Below are 25,541 nucleotides of genomic sequence, written 5' to 3'. Positions count from 1 at the left end.
GGGCGCAGTCATGGAGGCCTCCTCAAGGTAAGGCAATGTTTGTTCCCTTACCTCAGAGTTGCATTGCCCTTATGTAAGTGCTGGAAAGTTGGTTAGGATTGCAGCCTTTGTTCGTGAACATCATGGGGCACAATCCTAACCCCTTAGGTCAGTGCTTTCCAGCACTGCAGCTCTGAGGTAAGGGAACAAACATTCTTTTACTTTAGCACCCCAGAGTACCTTGTGGCACCATGGCAAGCCCTGGCCCACAACCCACTGGTCACAGTTATGCAAAATCACACAAGACCAAAGGTTTTTCAGCTCTATTATAATGTTATGGGACCACCTTAGTCTATGTGGTATATGGTTGACTGAAGCAATGTTATGCAGCACATGATTGTATTCAATATATGTTGACTTTCCCCAGGCCACATCCTGGTGCTTGGGTATCAAGTGATGGCAAAGACCTCTGACTGAGAGGTGCTGCTTGTCAGAGTAGGCAACAGTGTGGTCAGGAGGCTGAGCTGTTGCCTTACCTGAAAAAGCTAAGCAAGATTAGCTCAGATTTCACCTTGGATGGGAGAGTAAAAGCCACTGGCTAGAGAAGAATTGAACTGGCAAGAAATGGATGACATCCTGAGAACCAGCCTAAGATGTGTTTTTCAGTTGCCTGCAGAAACATAAGAGCTATGCAACTGGGATAATGATTGAACCATGATGCTACAACTGGAGAAATAGAGGGCTTTATGAGAAATGGGAGGGTTTTATGAGTTACTGTCATAGAATAACATTTGTGCAAACCCCATTTGGAAAAAAAAATGCATTTATGGTCAGCCTGCCCGTGTAAAACACCTTGATTCTACATGACTCAAGTCTACGAGTCTTTGAGAAAGGTAGTCTATAAATACTACAGAGACGCCTCTGTAAATAGAAAAGAGACACCTGAGGGGGGATATGATTGAGACATACAAAATTATGCATGGGAAGGATAAAGTGATAGAGAGATGCTCTTTACACTCTCACATAACACCAGAACCAGGGGACATCCACTAAAATTGAGTGTTGGGAGGGTTAGGACAGACAAAAGAAAATACTTATTTACTCAGCGTATGGTTGGTCTGTGGAACTCCTTGCCACAGGATGTGGTGACGGCATCTGGCCTAGATGCCTTTTAAAGGGTATTGGGCAAGTTTCTGGAGGAAAAATCCATTACGGGTTACAAGCCATGATGTATATGTGCAACCTCCTGATTTTAGAAATGGGCTATGTCAGATGAAAGGGAGGGCACCAAGATGCAGGTCTCTTGTTATCTGGTGTACTCCCTGGGGCATTTGGTGGGCCGCTGTGAGATACAGGAAGCTGGACTAGATGGGCCTATGGCCTGATCCAGTGGGGCTGTTCTTATGTTCTTACAATCATCATCATCATCATTGTGAGCTAAATGGCACTGGTCCAATTTTAAGACAGTTTTGTACATCCAGTCCAATCCACTATTGATCGCTGTGATGATCTGGTGCCTTTGAGTTGCAAGCAACAGAGCTATACGCCGTCATTCAAGCCATGATCTGAAAATTGTTCTGTTCATGGGAATGGACTTTTTTGTTTATCCAGTCATTTCCCTCCCACACCAAGACGAGGCAAGGGGCTTGGGAACGGAACCTTTCCTTAATGACAGATTTCTTCAGTCGGAGGTAAGTCTAGCTTGTCCTTTGTCATCCTAGCTTATTTTACACTCTTGCCATCTTTCTGCAAGACAGTTGTAAGAGATTGCCATGAACCTAATTAATGCCTGACAGGCTGATCAAACCAAATATACTAAGGATTCTGTGTCTGGTTCTTCTTCTTTATAAAACAAGGCAAGACTTCTATAGATGTCATTTTTTATGCTAACAATTCAGCGATTCTTGTTTTCCTCTTTGTGATCTCCAAATTAGGAACTTACAATTAAACTCCTTTTCCAAACTGCTGTCAAGTTACCTTGATGTGTTGGTAGTTGCACCAAGATCCTTGTGAAATATAGTTGCAAGGGAAGCAATATGCTTTTGTGCACGCATGTGTAGGTCTCTTTTGTCTCTTGGAGAGCAATCACAAGGGAGAGAGAAGAGTCAAATGCTATTGAAGCATAGCCAAAGTTCAGAAGATTTATGACTTAGAGAATATGTAGATGGGCGCTTTTCTTGACCAAGCACCGCAGGCTGCCCTTGAGTATGTCTGGGATTTTTTTGCTGTTTAGAAAGCTCACACAATTTAAAAAGAGGAAAAGACAATGACATGCACATATACCCTTCCCTGCATCAGGCAAAAATAATGGCTGCTTGTCCTGCCTGTCCAGGGATGCAAGAGGTGATTTCTATATTTTTGCACTCAAACCCATTTGCCACCATCATTCCTAGGCCACTAGTTTTGGAGAAATGGATGCTTCAGAAATCAACAAGAGCCCAAGTAGCAGATTTGCTGATTTAAGGGGAAATGAAAGCAAATGGAAACAATGTAAGACATTTTCAGCTAGGCTTTAAAAAAAACAAAACAGAAGAGCACATCAGTCAAAAGCTGACCCTGATCCAGAGAAATTATGGCAGAGCCGAAAGTGCCACCAGTGGATTTTTGTGGGGGCCCAGGTCTTCATAACGTTTTGTCAGAGTTGTAGCTACAGGGTAACAAGAAGGGTCTGGCTCCTTATCTTAGAGTTATGGACCATGGAATCCCTTTTAAAACAACAGCAAAGACAAGAATACACCTGTCTGATTAACTGCTAGAGCAAATGAGAGTTTATGGATGCAGTGATCACCCTGTTGACTTGCCAAGCAAGGCAAATACCTCAAGATCCTTTCTCTTATGAGAGCTGTGGTACAAAGCCCTGGCTGGTCCTTTATCCAAATACTTCCAGAACTATCCTCACAGGAGTTGATACTGTAGATCAGGGGTGTCCAAAGTTTTTGGCAGGAGGGCCACATCATCTCTCTGACATTATGTTGGGGGCCGGGGGGGGGAAATAATTAATTTACATTTAAAATTTGAATAAATTTACATAAGATTACATAAATTAATATACTAGAGGTGGAACTTATATGAATGAATTAAGGTCTTGCAATAGCTCAAGGCCTATAAAAAGCCTTGCACAAAGCAAGGCTGGCCTTTTCTTTGCTACTGCTACTGCATCACAGATGTGAAACAGCAAGCAGTGGAGGGAGTCCTCATCCCACAGCTAACGCGAGAGGTCAAACAATCACCCTCACGCTGAGATCAGTTGCGTTGGGCCAGTGTGGGCCCAGCAAGTTTCCGGAGGGCCAGAGGCTCATTGGAGACTGGGGTGTCCCTGAGGGCCGCATTGGGAGTCCTCAAGGGCCGCAAGTGGCCCCATGGCCGGGGTTTGGGCATCCTTGCTGTAGATTACCAAATCCTCTCTGCTCTGAAGTACCACTTTTCACCACCTTTGCTACTTGATGGTAGCATCTCCAGCTTATTATCCAAAAAATCATTTCAGCATTGAGATTCACTGGACCATTGGAGGAGTTGAAAGCAAAAAGGATGGGTTGCGTAGGAAATGGCTGACATCACAAGGAACCCACCCAGAATTCTCACTTTCTCAGGCCTGGATTGTGAAGTAGAGAACACCACAGAACACTGCATAAATGAGACTTCTGGCTCTTTTTTGAGAAGGAAAAAAGAAACAGATTTTTTTTCTCTCTGCTTGGTTAGTGAAGCCTCCTTTTTGGTGGGCTTACATTAATATAAAAGTTCTACTTCTTGGCTGACAAGGACACCAAATACACCAGCCTGCACCAGGATCCTATCCCCTATTTGTCACCCAGTCCCTCCCCTTTTCTCTCCTCAGACTTATGCCAGTTATAGAGCTGACGCAGAATCAAGAAGACCTATAGGCTATCAGGAAGCTCCTCCCAGGCTTCCTGTTTACCCCTCCTCACCATTGGATGCAGTGTGTGCCCCATTGGTGTGGCTGCATCATTGCCAATGGTGGGGGATAGGACTGGGCAATTCTTCAAGTTCTTCCTGCCTTCCTCCTTGCTTAATGAAAGACATGTTTAAATTTGAGGCTGTTGATGGACCAAGACCATTGGATACACACTGGAATTCACTTTGTAGTCCTCTTTGAGAAAAGCAAACAAACACAGGCCTGTAATAATAAAAACTGTACTTTCATTATGTTTGTACTCCCACAAGCTAATTACATTTCAGGTAGAAAGCCCATCAACTTTTCTATTTGATGGTGATAAAGGAACCTGCTGGGTAAAATAGCCACCACTCATGTTATTTCCGGAAACCTCTAGCCTACCGTAGGAAAATGTTCTTGTTTTTAAACTTATTTCTTTCTTAAAGAGAACCTCTTCCAAAATTTACTGTAAATGTAACTGGCTATCACAACCAAGATGCAATTAATCAGAGTCTTTGTTTCATGCCTTTGTGTGTGTTTTTTTTCTTACCATTTTGTCAATCACTCTGATGAAGTAAACTAATAGAGTGACATTCTTTGTTAAAGGAAACAAGAACACCAAAGAGAAAACTGTTTGATCCCCAGCTCCGAGCAACATTTTAAACAAGGCCTCCTTGTGTCAAGCTGGTGGGAAGTTATAGTAGGACAGAGCTACAGTATGCTATAGTGTTTCTACTCTGCAAAAGAGAAATGTGCAACATCCAATTTTGTAGCAAGTGGGAGCAAATATAAAGGCACAATTACACACTTGCCACTGAAAATTGTAGTCTTATCTGCCCAATCTTATCTAACTCCCCACCCACCCCCTGCCGATGCAACCATGCCACTGGAGTTTGTGCTATGTCCTACGGAGGCAATGCGACACACAGTCGCACATGTTTCCTCTGGGTAAGAGAATAGTTGTTCCCTTGCCCGGGGGTAAGCTTCCGATGCTGCAGTTGGTCTACTTGAACCTGCACCAGTGATTTTGTTGGTGTAAGTCTGAATGGTCTCAGGAAGGCAGATCAATGCTGGAAAAGGGAATAGGATATCTGCATTGCTGCCATTGATACTGCCCCTTACTGGCCTTGACATAGCCTCCTCCTGCCCCATTCTCTTCCTCTTTTTTCCCCACTCCCTGCCCCAATTTGCCCACAGCTCTTCCAACCCTGCATCGACCTACTGGCACTGGGGCATCTTTGCGGGCTACTTCATACTTGCAGTAGCAGCCTAACTGTGCAGAATGGCAGGCCACCATTTGAAACTGCCATAAAGCATGCTACACCCCCAGAATGAGAGTTCTGGTGGTATGGCAGGCTCTTAAGATTGGGCCTTATGTCAACTTCTGTCTTACTTCACCATGACTTATAGCATCTCTTATCCAGCAACAGCAAATGATATGGAAGTGCATAGCATAATGGTGCCAGGATGTAAAGTATACAATGCATGGCAGAGAAGGAAGGAATCTGACATTCATGCCACAGCCATGTGCTTCTTAGAATGTATGATTGGGTCTTTATGTTTACTCCCACTTGATGCAGAATTGGATATTGCAGTTCTTCTTTCTGCTCTCCATAACTGTTCTCTGTCAACTTCCTACAGTAGCCATATCAGGCATGGGCAGTTGCATTCCAAACTGGACCATCCATGTGTCATAAGAACATAAGAACATAAGAACAGCCCCACTGGATCAGGCCATAAGCCCATCTAGTCCAGCTTCCTGTATCTCACAGCGGCCCACCAAATGCCCCAGGGAGCACACCAGATAACAAGAGACCTCATCCTGGTGCCCTCCCTTGCATCTGGCATTCTGACATAACCCATTTCTAAAATCAGGAGGTTGCACATACACATCATGGCTTGTACCCCATAATGGATTTTTCCTCCAGAAACTTGTCCAATCCCCTTTTAAAGGCGTCTAGGCTAGATGCCAGCACCACATCCTGTAGCAAGGAGTTCCACAGACCGACCACACGCTGAGTAAAGAAATATTTTCTTTTGTCTGTCCTAACCCGCCCAACACTCAATTTTAGTGGATGTCCCCTGGTTCTGGTATTATGTGAGAGTGTAAAGAGCATCTCCCTATCCACTCTGTCCATCCCCTGCATAATTTTGTATGTCTCAATCATGTCCCCCCTCAGGTGTCTCTTTTCTATCCTGAAGAGGCCCAAACGCCGTAGCCTTTCCTCATAAGGAAGGTGCCCCAGCCCTGAAATCATCTTAGTCGCTCTCTTTTGCACCTTTTCCATTTCCACTATGTCTTTTTTGAGATGCGGAGACTAGAACTGGACACAATACTCCAGGTGTGGCCTTACCATAGATTTGTACAACGGCATTATAATACTAGCTGTTTTGTTCTCAATACCCTTCCTAATGATCCCAAGCATAGAATTGGCCTTCTTCACTGCCACCGCACATTGGGTCGACACTTTCATCAACCTGTCCACCACCACCCCAAGATCTCTCTCCTGATCTGTCACAGACAGCTCAGAACCCATCAGCCTATATCTAAAGTTTTGATTTTTTTGCCCCAATGTGCATGACATAAGAACATAAGAACAGCCCCACTGGATCAGGCCATAGGCCCATCTAGTCCAGCTTCCTGTATCTCACAGCGGCCCACCAAATGCCCCAGGGAGCACACCAGATAACAAGAGACCTCATCCTGGTGCTCTCCCCTACATCTGGCATTCTGACTTAACCCATTCCTAAAATCAGGAGGTTGCGCATACACATCATGGCTTGTACCCCATAATGGATTTTTCCTCCAGAAACTCGTCCAATCCCCTTTTAAAGGCGTCTAGGCTAGACGCCAGCACCACATCCTGTGGCAAGGAGTTCCACAGACCGACCACGCGCTGAGTAAAGAAATATTTTCTTTTGTCTGTCCTAACCCGCCCAACAATCAATTTTAGTGGATGTCCCCTGGTTCTGGTATTATGTGAGAGTGTAAAGAGCATCTCCCTATCCACTCTGTCCATCCCCTGCATAATTTTGTATGTCTCAAACACTTTACACTTACTGACATTGAAGCGCATCTGCCATTTTGCTGCCCATTCTGCCAGTCTGGAGAGATCCTTCTGGAGCTCCTCACAATCACTTCTGGTCTTCACCACTCGGAAAAGTTTGGTGTCGTCTGCAAACTTAGCCACTTCACTGCTCAACCCTGTCTCCAGGTCATTTATGAAGAGGTTGAAAAGCACCGGTCGCAGGACAGATCCTTGGGGCACACCGCTTTTCACCTCACTCCATTGTGAAAATTGCCATTGACACCCACTCTCTGCTTCCTGGCCTCCAACCAGTTCTCAATCCATGAGAGGACCTGTCCTCTAATTCCCTGACTGTCGAGTTTTTTCAGTAGCCTTTGGTGAGGGACCGTGTCAAACGCCTTCTGAAAGTCCAGATATATAATGTCCACGGGTTCTCCTGTATCCACATGCCTGTTGACTTTTTCAAAGAATTCTATAAGGTTTGTGAGGCAAGACTTACCCTTACAGAAGCCATGCTGACTCTCCCTCAGCAAGGCCTGTTCGTCTATGTGTTTTGAGATCCTATCTTTGATGAGGCATTCCACCATCTTACCCGATATGGATGTTAGGCTGACCGGCCTATAGTTTCCCGGGTCCCCCCTCTTTCCCTTTTTAAAAATAGGCATGACATTTGCTATCCTCCAATCCTCTGGCACTGTGGCTGTTTTGAGGGACAAGTTGCATATTTTAGTCAAGAGATCTGCAACTTCATTCTTCAATTCCTTAATAACTCTTGGGTGGATGCCATCAGGGCCCGGTGACTTATTGATCTTTAATTTATCAATGAGGTCTGAAACATCTTCTCTTTTAACCTCTATCTGACTTAACTCCTCGGTCAGGAGGGGCCGGTGTCCTGTGCAGCATCACTATCTTGCTTTGAGAAACAATGGGTTGGTTGAACAAAAGGACTAAATCTGGCAGCACTAAATCCCATCCTACCGAAAATGTTTGTAATGATGTCTGTCTCACACAGAGTTGAGTAAAACAACAGAACATGTTCAAAGGCACAGAGAGAGAGAAGTGCTTCAGGTAACCCTGTGCAAACACAGGAAACACAGGAGGATGCAAGTACAGAAACAAGGGAGCACCAGCACATGCTTAGCCACTCATTCATGCAAACATACAGGTGGCCCTTGTTACCTATGAATTTGGAACCCATAGATTTGATCATCTGTGAGTTCTGAACCCCTGGATGGGTCCAGCCTATACCCTCTGGAGCTGCACTCCTGTCATATCTTGAGGGCTGGGAATGCCTCCCTGGCTACTTACGAATTCCAGCTCTGGTCAGGTTTGAAGGGTTTGGGGCCCCGAAATCCATGGATTAAATCATCCACAGATTTTGGTATCCATGGGGGTTCCAAGAACAGAACCTCTGTGAATACTGAGGGCCTCCCTTTATTTTGTAGGAACAAGCAGGGGCAGTACAACCTGAAACTGCACCTGATTCCGGTTCAGGCCTGCTGCATCTCCACTAAAAAATACCTGCAAACTCTTACCACACTCCTTGCATGCGCTCTTGAATGTGGAAATGCACAACTGGGTGAAAGGCAGTGTGTGAGGCAGTTTATGGGAATGACTTTGCATTCAAGTGAGCACAATGCAGAATCTGCTTCATGCTCACGCCAGTACTAAGCAGATCTCTCTTGGATTGAGGAAGGGAGGGAGGCAGAAGACAGGGTGAAAGGTACCCTGCCCCCCCCCCCCAATCCCTCAGAATCTGCCACTTGATGCAGCATCTTCTAATTGTTTCATGAACTGGCCAGCCCTGGGAACAAGTATACAGAAAGGGATTCCATTTCAGGCTTCTGGAAGGGGGTCAAATAGGAATGGGATGAGATTCTACTCCTACCAGCATCTGGACTGTGGATTCCAAGTGCAGTTGGAAGCATTTCTGGAGGAGTTGTAGCGAGGGGTGAAGTGATCTGGAATACTGCTCCAAATCAATTCCACCTCTGCTGTGGTGCTGCAGGGGGAAAAAAAAAAAAAAAAGCAGGTGTGGTTCAAATGGTTTTTGCCACACTTCAGATGCTGTATCTTTTTTCATCCTAAGTCACAAGGAAAAATGTGGATGAATTGTGTCTTCTCCCATGATTTCCAAGCAATGCAGGGGTTTCATTCCACTGCCCCAATGGTATGGGTTGATGTTTTTTCTGCACGGTCTATCAGAATTATTATTTATTTGTTGGGCTTTGGAAACAAGTGTGTGCATTTTCCTTTATGTTTTGTAATTAAAAATTAATACCATTTCCCCTTAATGAAAGCTTTTAAAGAGTATATTCCATACCTGAGAGACCAGCTCTATTACACTACTGTGGGTAAGTCCATAATTAGTTAATTTCACAAAATGCATATTATTTACTTGACAGTGCAGGCTGCTACTGGAGGAACTGTCCTCCTCTCTTGGTTAAGGACACAATTAGGCAGTTTTTTTAGGGGAGAAAAGAGACTTCTTACAGTTCTCACATTTAGGAATCATTCCAGCTCATTGGCTAAATAATCACTTGTTATTTTGAAAAGCGCACTATCCTATTTATGCATTTGACCAGAAACATACACCTTAGACAGTATACTATGGGAGGGAGGAAAAGGTTTCACTAATCTCCCCTAGTTTATCTGTCTTGATGTCACCTCTCAGATCATGCTACTGCTGATAGCAACAATTGTGGGAGTGTCAGCTGCTGGAGTCACCAATGTTGTTGTTTTTTTTTCTAACCTGCCACAAGATATTGCCCTCATTCTGACTTGTCTTCATGGTGGCAGCATCATACCACTGGTAGGTTTACCCCTCTTCACTCATGTCCACACCACCCACCTCTAATGGCTACTGCTGCACACTACAGGAGAGGCAGTTATGAAGTCTCCTCTGGGTAAAGGAGTACCTGTTCCCTTACCTAGGGGAAAGCCTTCACAGTTTGGGGTGCTTTTCTCTCTCTCTCTCTCTCTCTCTCTCTCTCTCTCTCTCTCTCTCTCTCTGTGTGTGTGTGTGTGTGTGTGTGTCTATTCAGACTTTCATTAGCTAAAAAACTGATGGAGATGTGTATGGACCTATACCTAGGATGATATTTGGGAAGGGGGTTAGGATCTGGTGGTTTCCACCACCATCAAAACCACCCCCTTCCCAGACCCAATCCACCCAACCACTGGCCCTGTCACTGCCTTGTTCCACCCTCCCCCTGCTGCTGCAAAACGACACCTCGGTCAAAGTAGTGCTGCTGCGAGGGTGGCCCATGAGATAATTGGGCTCTCTCGTATTTTGAAAATATGACCAAGATTTTCTTTTCTTTTTTTTCTTCTGTCTTCTGCAGCTAATGAATTCCTAAATGAGAAAAAGTGCTTCTTTCTGGTCATTGCCTGCTTACTGATATCAGTTCCTCCTGAATGACATCACTTTTGGCCCTCATCAGGCATTGTGAATGGTATTTAGCCCATGGTACAAAAAACATTTGACACCCCTGGCTTAGAATTTATAAAGGGCTTTCAAATGTGCATTATCTAATTATAATCCTGACAAACACCTTGTAAAACTGTAACAGAGAGATGGACTTGCCTAAGGTCACTGGGTAAGTTCATGACAATGGTGAGTACATTTCAAATGGAAGATGTCCATATTCAACAGACTGTTCACTTCAATGTACAAGGTTATATACCCTTGTATACTAGGATATGCTATTCTGTTTTGCAGCAGCTGCTGTTTTTGGTGCAAAAGTTGTTTTTAGCATGTAAAATCCCTGTGAGCTATTTTGATCCCAAGTATGAAATCTGAAACTGCTGGTTCTGTGATGATAAAGAACATGCCTGGTAAAAGAACCAGGGATTTCAGCTATTGTTGTTGTTATAAATAACATATCAGGTGGAAAGAAACATAGATCTCAAGCAGGGAGTGGACAAGCTGTAGAAATGCATGGACATCTTTATACTTGCCAAGTATATCTTTATACAGCAAGGACATCTTTATACAGCCAAGTTGGGGGGGGAGGGAAGAGAAGGAGGACTTGAGTCAGGGCTTAAGTGAAATCGTTCCAATGTGTATGCTGGCTTTTCATTAACTTCTGGACACAGGTTAAGCTCCTGATTTTACAGGCTTAAATACTCATCACATCTAGGGAAACATCTCAATTTCCTTTGCACTGTCGTGTCCAAGAAAGACTACACACTATCCCTTCTGAAGTTATTTATGTATTAAATTTACTAAATTTCTACCCTGCTTTATCTCCCCAACGGGCATTCCAAGTTGGAGGGAGGCTTCTTCCTGTGGTGAATCTTGACTACTGATTACAGTTCCATGCAGGTGTTGGTAATGTAAGAGGTGCATTAAACAGGGTTACATGCAGCTCTGGTAGGACTCTTAACACAGGCCTGCAGCAGGGGTTTTCAGAATCCAAAGGAAGGAGGAGGAGGAGTCTGGCAGTTGAACTGTATTTATCACGATCGCCCCCTTTAAGGAGGTGATCGGAGTTTGTTTTGCCTGACCAGGACACGAGGGTCCCTCCCCAAAGGGGAGGTGTAGGGGGCTGGGTCGGGCAGCTACAGTGGTCCTTTAAAAGGGGACAAGACCCAGCCCTCTTCCTCCTTGTGCACGTGGGCACCGTGGGAACACCCACCCGCCCGCCCTAGATGCAGTCTGAGTTTAACTGGTTGCCGTTTGGGGCCGGGTAGGAATTTTTTGCTGCCTGCCAAGATTGGCCAAAGGGCAGGCAGTTTTTTCGCCTACCCCAGACTGTTATGGGCTAGGGGGTTACAACCCCCTGTTTACAAGCTGCCATCGGTCACTTTAAGAGGGCAGGTGGTGCGGGTTAAGAGGCGTGAATGGGACTGTGGCATGCACCTTCAGGCAGCATAGGCAGGGCAGAACCCTATTTCAGTCCTCAGGGGCTTGGTGGCACGAGGACTTAGACGGGGCCCTGGCCGGGATCGCAGGGCCCACCTCAGAGGCTCAGCGGCTCGAGGTGGCGCAGTCTGCGGTCCAGCTGCCTTCCCCTTAAGGGATAGACATGGAGGAGACGCGCCGTCCCAGGAGTGGGGCACGACTCGGAGTCGGGTGCATGCCCGCCTGGGGGCAGAGGTTTCTGGTACCGCCCAGAGGTCCCTCCCCGCACCACAGGGGCTTTCGCTGCCTCGGATGCTGCAGGTCTCAGCCTCTGCTCCTCTTGTTTAATGTACAATAAAGTGGCCCTTTCTTCCATATCTGTTGTCTCGAGTGCTCATTGGACAGTGCGGAAACAAAGGGATAACACACAGTTAATTCCCCCGTGCCTGGATGCATTGTTGTAATTTGGATGCAATGCCACCTGCAGGACTCTGGAGGGCAATCCCAACATCTGAGACCTTTTACCTGCCCTCTGTGAGCCTCCAAGGAAGTGTGGTCTTTAATGCTATTTCCTTCCTGCCCTTTGTCCCTCTTCTTTCTCAGAGAAGAAGGATGCAAACTGGCCATGCTCTGTCTCCACAATAGCAGACAACCATTACGTGCAGCATCCAGATGTGTGCCCACTCCTGGGCACACGTACACAAAGCAAAGGGTTCTCTGTTCCACAAGCAGTAGGAAACTGTAAGTACTGTAAAGTATTTCTTTTTATTTTAGCCAGCTTCTGCTCCTGTGTATGTTAATTGTTAGCAACAACCTAGCTGGGTGACGGATTTTACCATGGGAAAGGGTCCTTCTGCTGATTGCTCTTCTTTCCCCTCCTTTTCCAACATGCATGAAACCATCAATGCTCAGATGGGCAGAGTCTGAAGTGAAGCTTACTCTGTTCCTGTAAGCACAGAAATTATGTAATCAGAAGAGCTTAAAGATCACACAGATTTCACTGTAAACATAGATTTCTTGTGGTAGGCATTCATTTATTACATTCCCCCCCCCTCTTCCTTTGAGGAGCTCAGTGTGGTCAACATGGTTCTCCACTCCACACTGCATCCTCTTGTGAAGTAGGTTGAACTGACAAATAGTAACTGACCAGCGGTCACCTGGTCAATTAAATCCAGATGAATTGGACCACAATTCTCATTATGAAAAGGGAAGTAAATTAAAACAAATAAGGGGTCTGAATGAAAAATATCGAAAAAGTGAATTCGATTCACTTGTATACAAACCTTTTATCAATTGCCTACAAAATGGGAACTCTTGTCCCATCTGCCTGAAATTTGGCAGGTCTGATCCTGGAGGGGTTGTGAAATGTGTGCTAGTGTCATGATGATAGGTTGGAAAGCATAAAAGTTGCAAGCTGCAGAAGAGCAACTGGATGCCTTCATCTGCTGAGACTTGGATAGCAGGAATATCGGATGGGGCTTTCTTAGTTGCAGTACTCAGCTTATGGGATGCCCATCCCTGTGAGGCCTGGGCAGTCCCTTTGCTGCCAATTTTTAAGTAAAACAGTTAAGACTTTTTTGTTTCATTTGACATTTGTTAGCTGGCTTACTCTTGCTTTTTCTCAAATTGGTAGTAGTTGTGTGTGTGCTGCATTTGGGTTTGCTTTTAAGTGTTTATTCTTTTTAAAGACATGTTTTTATTATTTCTATGTTTCGTTGATTGTTCCTTTACCGGGACTGTATGAGAACAAATCAATGTTTTAAATGAGCAGATTTCTCTTTGAAAGTAAGGAGACTTGTACGATGTGTGCCTTTTAAAATTGCTTCTAAAAATGGGAGCCTGTTATCCAATATTTCATAAATTTGGCATGTGATGCTGCCATGAAAGAGTAAAAATTGAAGGAGTAAAAAAAAAAAAGGCCTTGAAGGAGTTAAAAAAAAAAGGCCTAAAAATTCTATGCCATGCCATTACAGGCAGCAGAATATTGGCTGGGTCTCCCATTGAGATCAACAGAAATGAAAACAAACAGGAAAAGTGCAAATGAATGAAATGAATAATGAAGTGAAACTGGCCAAAGAAAATAGCAAATGAAACAAACGGAAATGAATCAATGTTTTAAAAATGAAGATGAATATGCCTCACCTTGCCTTTGTCTGCCAAGATGAAGACTTGTCCTCACATCAAACTGAGACTCTGGAGAAGTTCAGCTGAGTGTGGTGGAACACTGATGATGAGGTGGGAAGGTCAGGAGGGCAATTGTTCTGGAAGGTATAAGACACCTCCTCATATACTGGTTGTTCTCCATGGCCATCCCACAATTATGGAAATCCCTCCCTCTGGAGAATCACCAAAGCCTGAGCATTTTCCCAAAAGCACCATCTCACCTGCAAGTGCACTGACCATTAGAGTCACCTTTAAAAGACCGTGTGTTCTCATCTTTCAATTAAACCTGACTGCTTCCTTTCTGCCAATCATCACTATGCTTGACTGAGCTGGCAGCAAGGGCCTCGGTGGGAGGCCCAGAGGTGTGCTCCTGTGTGGAAAGACTTGCTCGAGTTCCCTGGCATTTGGAGAATCTGACAAAAAAAAAACCCTTTCCTTGAGTTCCTCTATTAATTAAATTAGTCCCGTTCCAATAGCCAGCTGAATGGGAGATGTCAAGGAGGAGACGGCCACCTTCATCAACCTTTCCTGTAGAAGTGATTTTGGAGCCTTTCATTTTAATCTGAAAGAGACAAACAGAGCACCAATGCCCTGTGCTAACATGTCAGAAAAGTGGCCTGACAAATGGGACATTCTTTCTTGATCAGAAGGAGGTAGTGAGTATCCCTTGTTTAGAAAATCTCTAAAAATGATATTACGCTGAGCATGGTGACCATTACGTACCCTGTGCACAAGCCACTTTGATTTGCAAGAAAAATCTATTTATTTCAATGGAGGTTCCTTCTCACATGTCAGGGCATGTCCAGATTATACTTGCTACCAACATTTTCAAATAAAAAAAAAATATTGAATTTTGATTGAATGACGTGCAAGGCAAAACTTTTTCTGTTATTTCCACTGGTAGTTCTGCTTCAATTAAACTGGCATTGATTGTTCAGGACATTTACCTGCAAAAACAGGCATGCACTTTTTTCCAGTTCAGGATTTTTTGAAGGGCAAATTTACCTTGTTGTTAATAAGTGATAAGTGTGATTGTCTTATGCTCAAAATGCTCACCACATTGCACTAGCATGTTTCATCATTTCCATTCTTCCCCCTGGAGCTGCTAATTAGCTTGCTATTTGTTTTTTATTTACTTTTTATATTTATATCCCACTTCTCAACCAAACTTCACAAAGATACATTATAAGCTATGAGGAATCTGTTGGTGTTTTTCTTTGGCAGTCTACTCTGGCCCCTGGCAACTGATGATACAGTCCAATTTCCAGGCAGGGCCAGCTCATCCATGAGGCTGATTGAACAGTTCACTGTTGGACAAGGAGTGCCCTCCTCCATCTATTGGACAATTTGTGATAACTGTTCAGAAACAGCTGTTTTATTTCAGACACTTTTCCACAGCTACAAAGGCACAATTCTTTGCTCTGGGAACTGCAAGCTGTAGGAACGTATTTCACTCTGAAACGCAGCAGTTCTAACAAAGTTGAATCCTGCTTCAGAAATGTTGACAGCCAAGCCATGATTTGACAAAACTGCTACATGTTCCTCCTTAACAAAATATCTTGGAATTTTTAAGTTTCCCACCAAAGCCATGTTTGGAAGACTTACATCACAGTCATATGCATGTCCACTCAGAAGAAAGTCCCATTGTGTTCAGTGGGGCTTACACTCAAGAAAGAGTATGTAGGATTTCAGCCTTAAGAAATCAAGTCTTCTCAACTTAGGACTTCTAGTATGAGTTGATTTGAAAAAAAGAAGTCACCTTCCAGTGAGAGTAAAATGATCCATGAGAATCAACTGTTAAGAGGATGGGAATTAGGATAAAGTTCTCTGGGGTTTTTTTTGTTTTGGTTTTTTTTTTAATGGAAGAAAGGGGGCAGTTTCTGCTTGACCATGGTTTGACAGCTCTTGACAGAGCTGCAAAAAATGCAAAGTGCTGCAGTTTAACTTGCCTTGTCTACCACAGTGTATGAGTGCCCTCTGCTGTTTCTACTAACATCACACATCTTTTGCAATCTCCACAATATTGCACTAGTTTTTTAAGGCAAGCCAAATGCCTTGGCTCTGTAGTCCTTTTGCTGGAATCCCAGAAGTTGTGGAGCTTCTCCGCTCCTTACTGGAAAGGAAACAGTCCTTTGCACATGCAGATCTACTCTTTCTGTTGGGCTGAATGGGGCACCCTATGCACAAACTCACACATACACATATCTCATTCGAGGCAAGTTTCCACTTCTCTTTTCCACCACAGAGCTCTGAATGTTGTGCATATAGCTCACTGGCCAGGCAGCTTACTGGATCAGACCTCCTCAGTTTCAGATAAGTAGGACTCCATCAGGTGCTTTCAGATCAATAGCCAAGCTTGATGCCCTGATGGGTCTACTTAGATCTGTGCCAGCTATTTTTCTAGCACAATTCAAGTGGAGCTAGGTAGGTTGAATTGAGTTTGGGAAGGGTAAGAATATTATTGGAGCTGCTGCTGCTGCTAACCACCACTTTCCCACCCTTGATACACCCCCTCTCTGCCTCAATCCCGCCTTGATTACACCCACTGCTGCCACCTTACACTAGTAGACAGTAGCCTGATTGCCAGTCCACACACATGGTTTCCAGGGATTCTGCTGACTAGTGGCACTGGATTGTACGTCACCCAACTTCTAGCAGAATCCAAACGCTTCCACCAGATCTGGCCAGCTCTGTAGAATTTGCTGGTGGAAGATTTAGGTTGGATTGGGTTGTCCGTCTGTACCTGGAAGAGAACGCGATGGCACAGTGCTGAGGTACAGAATGGACTATACAATTCCAGGCCAGAAATGACACCATCACATTTTTAATACTCTGCAATAACTACTCACAGCAACTAGAAATCCAGGACAACAGACAAATAGCTGTGATGAAATGTTTTTCTCTACTGTGCTACTTTTCTGTTGGCCAAGTTTTGTTTTTTTAGTGTCGAGGCACATTTAAACTGGAATCCACCACTTGCAATCTGACGTGGTAGAAGCTATCATCCCATCCCATTCTCATCTCATCACTCTCCTTCATGCATCGTGGTGACCTCCATGCATAAAGTAAGAACAGAAAGGTCATGTGCAGAAGTATTTTTAATGACTGCTATACAGTAATTGGTCTCTGGAACTTAGTGAATTAAGTGTTCAGTAGCTTAATTTTACATATACTATTGTGTGTGTCATGTTTAAATTTGTTGAAATATCGCAGTAACACAATCCATCAGATCTTTGAATTCTACCCATCATCATCATTACTACTACTACTATTACTACTACTACTTTCCTTACAGGTCTTTATGATAAGGATTAATGAGAAAATATGCATGATATGCTCTGAACACACAAAAATTGCTACACAAATGCAGAATCAATCATATGGCCACAGGAAGTCCAAATTTTACATTGAAAGTTTTAAAAAATGTTTGATTTTAACCATTTGTTTCATTTGACAGACACTAGAGCAGAAAAAGGCTAAGAGCCATTAAGCTCACCAACCAGGTATTGTATAAGAATATAAGATCTGATATCTGGGTATACCAGTATAGCTACACCTTGTGAAAACAGTGTGTGAGGGGAGGGGTGAAGGAAGAGATGATAGAGGAGAATGTGTTTTGGAAACAATGGTTAAAAGTAGAACAATTAAAGACTTTTATCTCCATGAAGAAAGTTCCATGCAGAGTAGTTAATTTAAACACAGTTGCATACAATGTTCCCCCAACATTTTTTTTAAACTAAAAGTAGCCTTGAGAAATTGTGGCTTAGCCGTTCAATCCATTTTAAGAGAGATGAAGACTCCAGAGGAAAAAAATTATGCTTCTAGAAACTATTTTTACTGGTGCACAGCTTATCTATTGCTGAACTTACTTGTTTTTCATTTAGAATGATGGGCAAAGGCCTTTTTCTGCCCAATTCTATAGGCGCTATATGCCATTGGAACAAGCCTTCTGGTGGCATAAGGTGCTTTCTGGCTGTTGTAAAACGTGACACACTGGAGGACACAGTTTGGCCACCTTCACAAGCAAAGAGTGGCCAGCTCCATGTGCGAGCAGACTCAAGACTCTCACTGGCACAGGTAAGTGTGTACAGGGGGTGGGAGGAAGGTGGACAGAATGGGGGCAGGGTCGATCAGGGTTGGGAAGGGGTGGGTTTGATGGCAGTGGCATCCACTGAATCCTAACCCCTTTCCTGGCCTCAATCTCCAACCCAGGTTCCTGTGGACTTGCACCAGCTCTGACTGGCACAGGTCTGAGTAGACCCTGCAGCTCAGCACAGGTTTACCATGAGGAGGCCCCCAGATGCTGAAACATCCTCATGGGATAAAGCAGGCTGCATTGCTGCACAGGGATTTAGTTAGGATTGGGCTACTCATCACTATGGTAAACTACTTGGCTAAAGATGAAACTCCCTTAAAGCCAACAAATAAGTGTACATATATACAACAAAGTGTACATATATACACTTTAAGAACTAAAAGCACAGTACCAGAGATAGGTGGGGGACCTCATTCTCACGCAAGTCAGTTGCACGCAAGATGCAGGCTGACTGTATTGTTCAGTCTGAGTGCCAGTTGCTGTCTTGCTCCCTGAGTTTCTCCTAACTAGAGATATTAAGGATCAAACCTGGCATGTTTCGCATGCAAAGTGTGTGCTCTACGAGCGATCTGTGGCCCCCAATGCTAATTCATGGTTGGTTCACCCATGCATGTTCAGTGCAGAGCAATAATGTGGAGAGGTCTACATGCATGTGTGAATTGGTTCTTAGTGGCCATCTGGCAATGGATGTGAAGCTCTGTCAGGGGTATGTGCCGGATAACCCTCAAGGACTCTCCCAGGTCTATGATTCTTGTATAAAGCAGTAAGTCGGCAGAGACTGCTCTCCTTTAGAATTTTAATTAGTCCTCTTGAACATGGAACCCAAGAGGGCAATGAAGTTTCATTTCAACAAGCAGCTGCAAAGAGTGAGCTTGGTAGACCAGAGCCCTTGGAACTTTTTAGACTAACAACATAAAATCCCAAGGATGATTCCATATAAATTTTAATTCAGGAGGCCCTTTGAGGGAGGAGGAAACCTCCAGAAATTAAACCTCCTTAAGTATCTCGGAAGCAATTATAAAACAAGTTGATTATAGCTGGGTAATGCTGTAAATCTGAGGTATTCAATCTGTGCATCCTGTCTCCCTGGTGAGGCGTGGCTAGCCTCCAGGGGCATTGCCAGGCATCTCAGGGTGAGGGGCTGGGCTGGGCTGCTCAGTTCAGCTGCACATGCTGACTTGCTGCTTTTCTGTAGCTGTGAACAAGGTGGGTGGGGCAGTGTGAGGCTGGGAGGGCGTGTGAAACATGGTGGGGGGAGGTGGGAGAGAAGGCTGGTGGGGCAGGCAGAGGTGCATGTGCAACCTTGCCCCAAGGACTACATTTCCCAGTGTGCCCCTCACCCTGGGCATTTTGGGATTGGTCAAGGCTGGAGAAGAGGCTTCAAACTGGGAGGGTAGAGTTTGCAGCTCAGCAAAGGAGGGAGCCAGCAAAACAAGCAGCTCAGCGAAGGAGAGAGCCAGCCTGCTCTTTGTGGGGGGTGTCCAAATGCCCCAGCCTGCATCCCTCCGTCTTGCCTGGGGAGGAACAGGGGTGGCATCTGCGTGTTGGGTGTATGTGTGTGAGCAGCCCCCATCTACTCTGGGCTGAGTTGTAATCTTGCTGGGTGTGCCTGCAATCCTTTCCACACTTTCCAGGAGTAAGCCCCATTGACTCAAATGGGGCTTACTTCTGAGTAGACCTACATAGGCGTGGGGGTCTGTGTCAGCTTAACCCAGGATCCTCACCTTTCTCTTTTTCCTCCCCCTTCAAAAAAGGAAAAAAGCCACTCTTGATGGCTTTGTCTCCAAAAATTGATTTAAAATAAAAATCCCCATTCCTTTTTAGCCATTCCCCTTTTTCCTCCTGCCTCCTTTTGGGGGGGGGGGTACTCTGTTGGCTGCTATTGTAAGACAAAAGGCACAGTCTTAGCTATTGTGTTCAATGGGACTTACTGCTAGGAAAGTGGGGTTAGGATTCCAACGAACAGTCTCTAGGTCTCAGTTTGCATCAGATTTTTTTGTGTGCATCTACGAATTGCAAAGTCTTCCCCTCCCCCAGCAAATTCATCACTTCTTCCCCCTCCCTTTCCAAAACCCTCCAGGTGTGCTGCTAACAAACTCAGGACACAATCCTAACCAGGTCTACTCAGTAGTAAGTAAGTCCTATTTTGTTCAAAGCATATTTTGTTCAAAGGGGCTTACTCTCAGGTACGTGTGGTTAGGATTGCAGCCTCTGAGTGCTGGCAGCCTTGTTTCTAATGTGTAATTATAACACCTTCATTCCCATTTTGGGGGTAACTGAGGTGAGGTGTTATAATGAGGAGCCGTGGCCAATGGCTACAAGGATCAGGGGAGGCGTGAGCCGGAAAAGTTTGAGAACCACTGCTGTAAAAGGAAACTTGCTCAAATGCCAAGGCACTTGCCATAAAAATATGGCAATAACATGTCACTAAACACAATGCAGAGAGCTTTCAAACATTAATACCTTTTTATTATTTTCACTATTAATAATAATAAAGTTCAAACAACTGTCACCAAATTGATTGGGAGGGAATAATAATACCATTATGATCAGCTGCTGCAGGCATTGATAATAGCTCTGTCATGCTGTCCTGCAGTCAGATCACTTCTGAGCTGGCTGCAGATGTAAAACCTGACAGGTAAGTGGCTGGTGGGGTAGTGGGTGCATTTCAAGGCTGTAACATAATTGTAAGTATGCTTGCTAATGATTTAGTGCTGTAATAATCCTGATTTGAGCCAAGAAGTAGAACAAGGAACATGGCTTGTTTACTGATTTCTCTGGCTATCAGACAGGGTTCCTACACACTCCAGAGTTCCTGGGCTTAATAGAGAGGTTCCTCATTCAGTAGAATATTTAGTGGATTATTTCTTCCACTCCCCACCTCCTTGTACAGTCAGACAAGGAATTGTTGAGGGAGGAGACTGGTGTGGAAGAATAATCAGTTGTTGTTTCGGAACCGAGTTCAAGTGGAGCTCTTTTTCCTTGATTGCCGAAGCTTAGAGTCTTGCTTCTGACTTGGTCATTACAAGTGTTGTAAGGGAAGATTTCTCAGAGGCACTCCTTAAGCCTCTGAATTTTCTTCATACCTACCTTTGCCAGCTCTTCAACTGGCCCCCCTTTCCCATGCTTCAAGCTGCACTGAGGGGACATTTTGCTTGCTGCTGCCTTGCCTAATTTGCAGGGCTGGGAAGGAATTTGGGCTTGAGGTTCATTTGGGTGTTTGGGTTTCCTTGCCAGCATGTACTGTAGTCCCTTTGGAGCACTCAGGGCAGATTTTGTTGTTATTGTCTCAAGGGGTTGTGGTCAGCAGCAGACCTAGCGCTGGGCAAAGGGGAAAATGCCCTGGATGCTGAGTTCGTGTGATGCTAGGACCGCACAGGAAGCCTCATTGAGTCTCCCGACATGGTCGGAAACTATACTTTCAGTTTTCTAGAAATACAGTTTAAGACCATGGGGAAGCCTCATGATGCTTCCCCATCCAGTCTTATAGTCACGAAAGGCTTTGTCATGCTTTGGAGGTAGGGAGCAGAATAGTGCAGGGGGCGGCATCGTGAACGTTTACTCTGGGAGTGGGGCGGGGTAAGCCCACTACTGGTTGTGTTCTGATGACACTCTGATCATAGCATTCCTCACTGAAATCCACTGCCAAGAGCCCTTTCTCTAGCTGGGTGTCACCCTATTCATCTCTTGGGGGTGGGCATGCATTGATATCCCACTTTAAAAGCCATGTTTAATTTATAATGAATGAGGGCCCCATCCTATCCAATTTTCCAGGGCCGGTGCAGCGGTGCCAATGGGGTGTGCACTGCATCCTTTGGTGGGGTGGCAGTCACAGAGGCCTCATAGAGGTAAGGAAACATTTGTTCCCTTACCCCCAGGCCGCATTGCAGCTACACTGGTGCTGGAAAGTTGGATAGGATTGGACCCTGAGTCAGAAAAAGGCTTTCTTGAAGTGAGGGCTGAAGCCAGAATGAAGCTGGGAGGTTCTCTGGAAAACCTGTTCTCCTCAACGTCAGTTCCATTAATTCTGTCACACACTTTGTACTTCTCAAATGTGAGGGGGTTTTGCAGTGGGCTTCAGTAGTAGTAGTAGTAGCATTACCACTGGTATTAAGCCTACTACCAGCCTAGCCATGATGAAAGCTGGGTTGCATCATCAGCAGATTGTGAGGGGTTACACTTAGATGGGCTTATAACATGACTGTAAGGGAGTTAGATCCTCCAAGAATCAGACTGGATGTTTGATTTAATTCCTAATGTTTGCCACATGTAGCAGTGAACTGAACATATTTGTGTTGGCTAAATTGCACATGCTTTCACCTAGGCTAGGGGTGGGCAGTTGGTTGGAGTAAAGGATAAGCTGGGGTTCTTGGTACCATGAGATAATGCTTGTGGTGCCTCTGTTTAGTGCAGACGTAATGTTGAAGGAATCACTGCCTGCAACCTCAAGGATCCAATTTTGCCTTATGCCAAAGTTGTCCTGGTCACCCTTCCATGTCCTCCATCAACTATCACCTTCCACAGACTTGTTGGACATATTTCTAAATATGATTTTCACTTCAGAAACCAAGTTTGATTTGCATGGGAGCAAACCGAGCAATTAATTATTCTGTGGAATATTAATTAACCGAGGACATCAAAAAGCCATTGCTGGCTGCTGTATAATTAGGTACCTACACCCACCAGATCAAAGTATGCAAATGAGCAACATTCTAAGAAGTCTTGCTCACTATTTAGCCAGAGAATGGTAATGATTCTAATTTGCCTTCCTTAACTTGGCCAAAGCTAGTAACTATGTGATTTTTCTTTTCTTTGTACATTTTTTATAAGTTGGTACCAAAAACGGTGATAATCAACAATGGAGAAAGAGTCTCTTGAGTGACACCTGTTATTGCTAATGGGAACTAATTGCTTAGATTTAGAGAAGAGATTGTGGAATTCATTAACAATTGCAGTGCATACATCTCATTTATACTCCCAGCAACTTTGAGAGGGAGTTGGAAATGAGGCTTGGAGTCAACGCTACTTAGAGCATTATGGGACAGAGAGAAAGAAAGGGTTGAAATTGGTTCTCCCACAGCCAAATCTGATCCACAATCCGTTTGACCAAATTGCAACCCAATCCTATGCTGGCCTCTGCTAAACAAGCACATGCACTGTTGTAAACGTGCCATAAGGCATGTTGCGCCAGTGCAGAAGCCCATCCTGTGTCGGCCTCCCTCTGCCAGTTGGAGTGCCCACTGGAACAAGTAGGTACTCTGCAGGATGGTGAGCGGGTGGGGGAGAATGCAATGGGGTAGGGAGGGGTGTAATGGGGCAGGGGAATGGCAAGGAGGAGGGCAGATCAGGTCCTGGGAGAGGGTGGAGATGCAGTCATGAGGCAGCTATAGAGCTGACACAGATCAAAGTAGCCCCATAGAGGTACCTGAGGCTTTTACCAGGGTAATAGTCTCCTTACCTCAAAGTCACCTTCAGCAGCCACAATTTCCATGCTGGATGTGACAGAGGCTACACAGGCCCTGCTACACCACACCACGGGAATTTGATTAGGACTGGACTCTTAGGGCCCAATCCTATACAGTGCTTGCTGGCTCACTGCTGGTGTGCACTCTTGCAAACATGCTGTAAGGCGCATTTGTGGAGCCTAGTGCTGGGCAAGCACTGGAGCTCCGCTGCTTGCCAATCGCTGGCTAGTGAAGAGGTAGGAGGGGCTGTGGGGAGGAGGCATTTCAGAGTGGGGGCAGGAAGGTGGAGGGCAGGGAGAAGGCATGGAGGAGGCATGCCGGGAGAGGAAGTGGGGCGAGAGGGAGGCAGAGTGAGCCTCTGTTCCAGGCCAACCCTTGGATTGATGTAGAATTGAGTAGCCCCATTGCAGGGCTATTCAGTTTACATGGAGAAAGGATGAAAGTCCTCTTCTCCTGAGGAGCCACCAGTGCTGCCTGCGGAGTGTGAAGGATGCCAAGGCAACCATTTTCGGTGCTACTGAAGTCCTGGGCGCCAGGAGCACAGGATTGGGTTATCAACATTGGCAGCCCAATGGTGAAGTGCTGTTAATATTAATTGCATAGCAAGTCATGCATATTAGTGTGGATGATTTTGGGTGTAGACCGAACATGGGTGATTTTGGGGTGCAGACCAGAGGAATGGAGAATAGAATGTAGGACATTACTTTAGTACTTTGCACTTTTGTAAGCCACCTTGGGTCTCCTAAGGAAGGAAGGAAGGAAGGAAGGAAGGAAGGAAGGAAGGAAGGAAGGGTTCGGCAGACATCATCATCATTAGAATTCTAGATTCCAGAACTCCAAGAAGGAAGTTCTTCCAATCGACTTGTTCTTTTTATTGTTCAGTTATTTCCTAGAAGGAATTTGAGAACAGGAGGGGAAGAAGGAAAGGTGTGGGGGGGGGGGAGAGATATCACAGCTCCATCATCTCACTCCAGAATTCATAATTTAATATTTGAAATATGATATTTCACATTTTACATTTAGCATTTGGCATCTGAGAGTCGGTTAAGTACTGATATTCAGTACTTGATGCTTATTATGGATACCTCTGACATAGAGGATTACCTGAGTTTTTTGAAAGTGTTATTTCTCAACAATTATAATATACACATACAATATAAAATAGTGTTAAAAATTTATTCAGGCATATATAAACACACCTATGCACATCTCCACACCTTTGAGTACTACTTTTCTGCTGCAATGGTTCATTAACAGTCTAATCCTATGGGGGCCTTACGGTGGTGGACACAGCAATCTGCTGCTGTAAGGCCCAGGAAGCTGGAGCAAAAGCTCCACCACCATTGTGCACTTTGCCACTTGTTAGAGTGGTCCAGGCCACTGAAGGCCAGGTGACCTATGGGGAAGTAAGAAAAAGTTTAACTTTCTTCTCCGGAGCCATCTGGTTGTCCTCCTCCAATCAGCGGTCCATGCACCTAAGGCAGTGCTGTGGGCTGTCGGGATAGGATTAGGCTGCAATTTAAAAAGCAAATTTTTATAGTAACCAATTCGAATGTACAAATTCTAAAATACAAAATAATAATAATAATCTGTGCCGAACTCATTAAAAGCAAATGCTCAGATGATTTAGATAAAGATCTCTTTTAAAAAAGAAAAAGACCAGTTTGTTTCTCTAGTTATATGCCATTGTTTCATTTCAGGATAAAGAGGTTTCTTGCCTTGCACAGACAGATGGTGAGGAAGCAGATTTTGAATAAGTCCATAATTCTGTGCATGTCTATTCAGAAGAAAACTGAATTCAGTGGTACTTATACCCATATAGGCGTATATAGAACTGCACCCTAAGACAATCCTTTTAGCAGGTGCACAAGGAACTTATCAACAAATGCTTATTGATCTGAAAAAAGGATCTGAAGCACATATATAAAATGTGCCAGAACTAATTCTAGGAAATAATAATGATAAACAACAGTGACTCGTATATTATCGGGTTCTTCAACTTGCCCTCTCCCTGCAGTTCTCTGAGAGGTCCTCAGTTGGCTAAAGAGACAAAGATGACACCTGCTGCTGG

This window comes from Tiliqua scincoides, chromosome 1 (genome assembly GCF_035046505.1).
Source record: "Tiliqua scincoides isolate rTilSci1 chromosome 1, rTilSci1.hap2, whole genome shotgun sequence".
Taxonomy (NCBI): Eukaryota; Metazoa; Chordata; class Lepidosauria; order Squamata; family Scincidae; genus Tiliqua; species Tiliqua scincoides.
Note: the sequence above shows the minus strand (reverse complement) of the source record.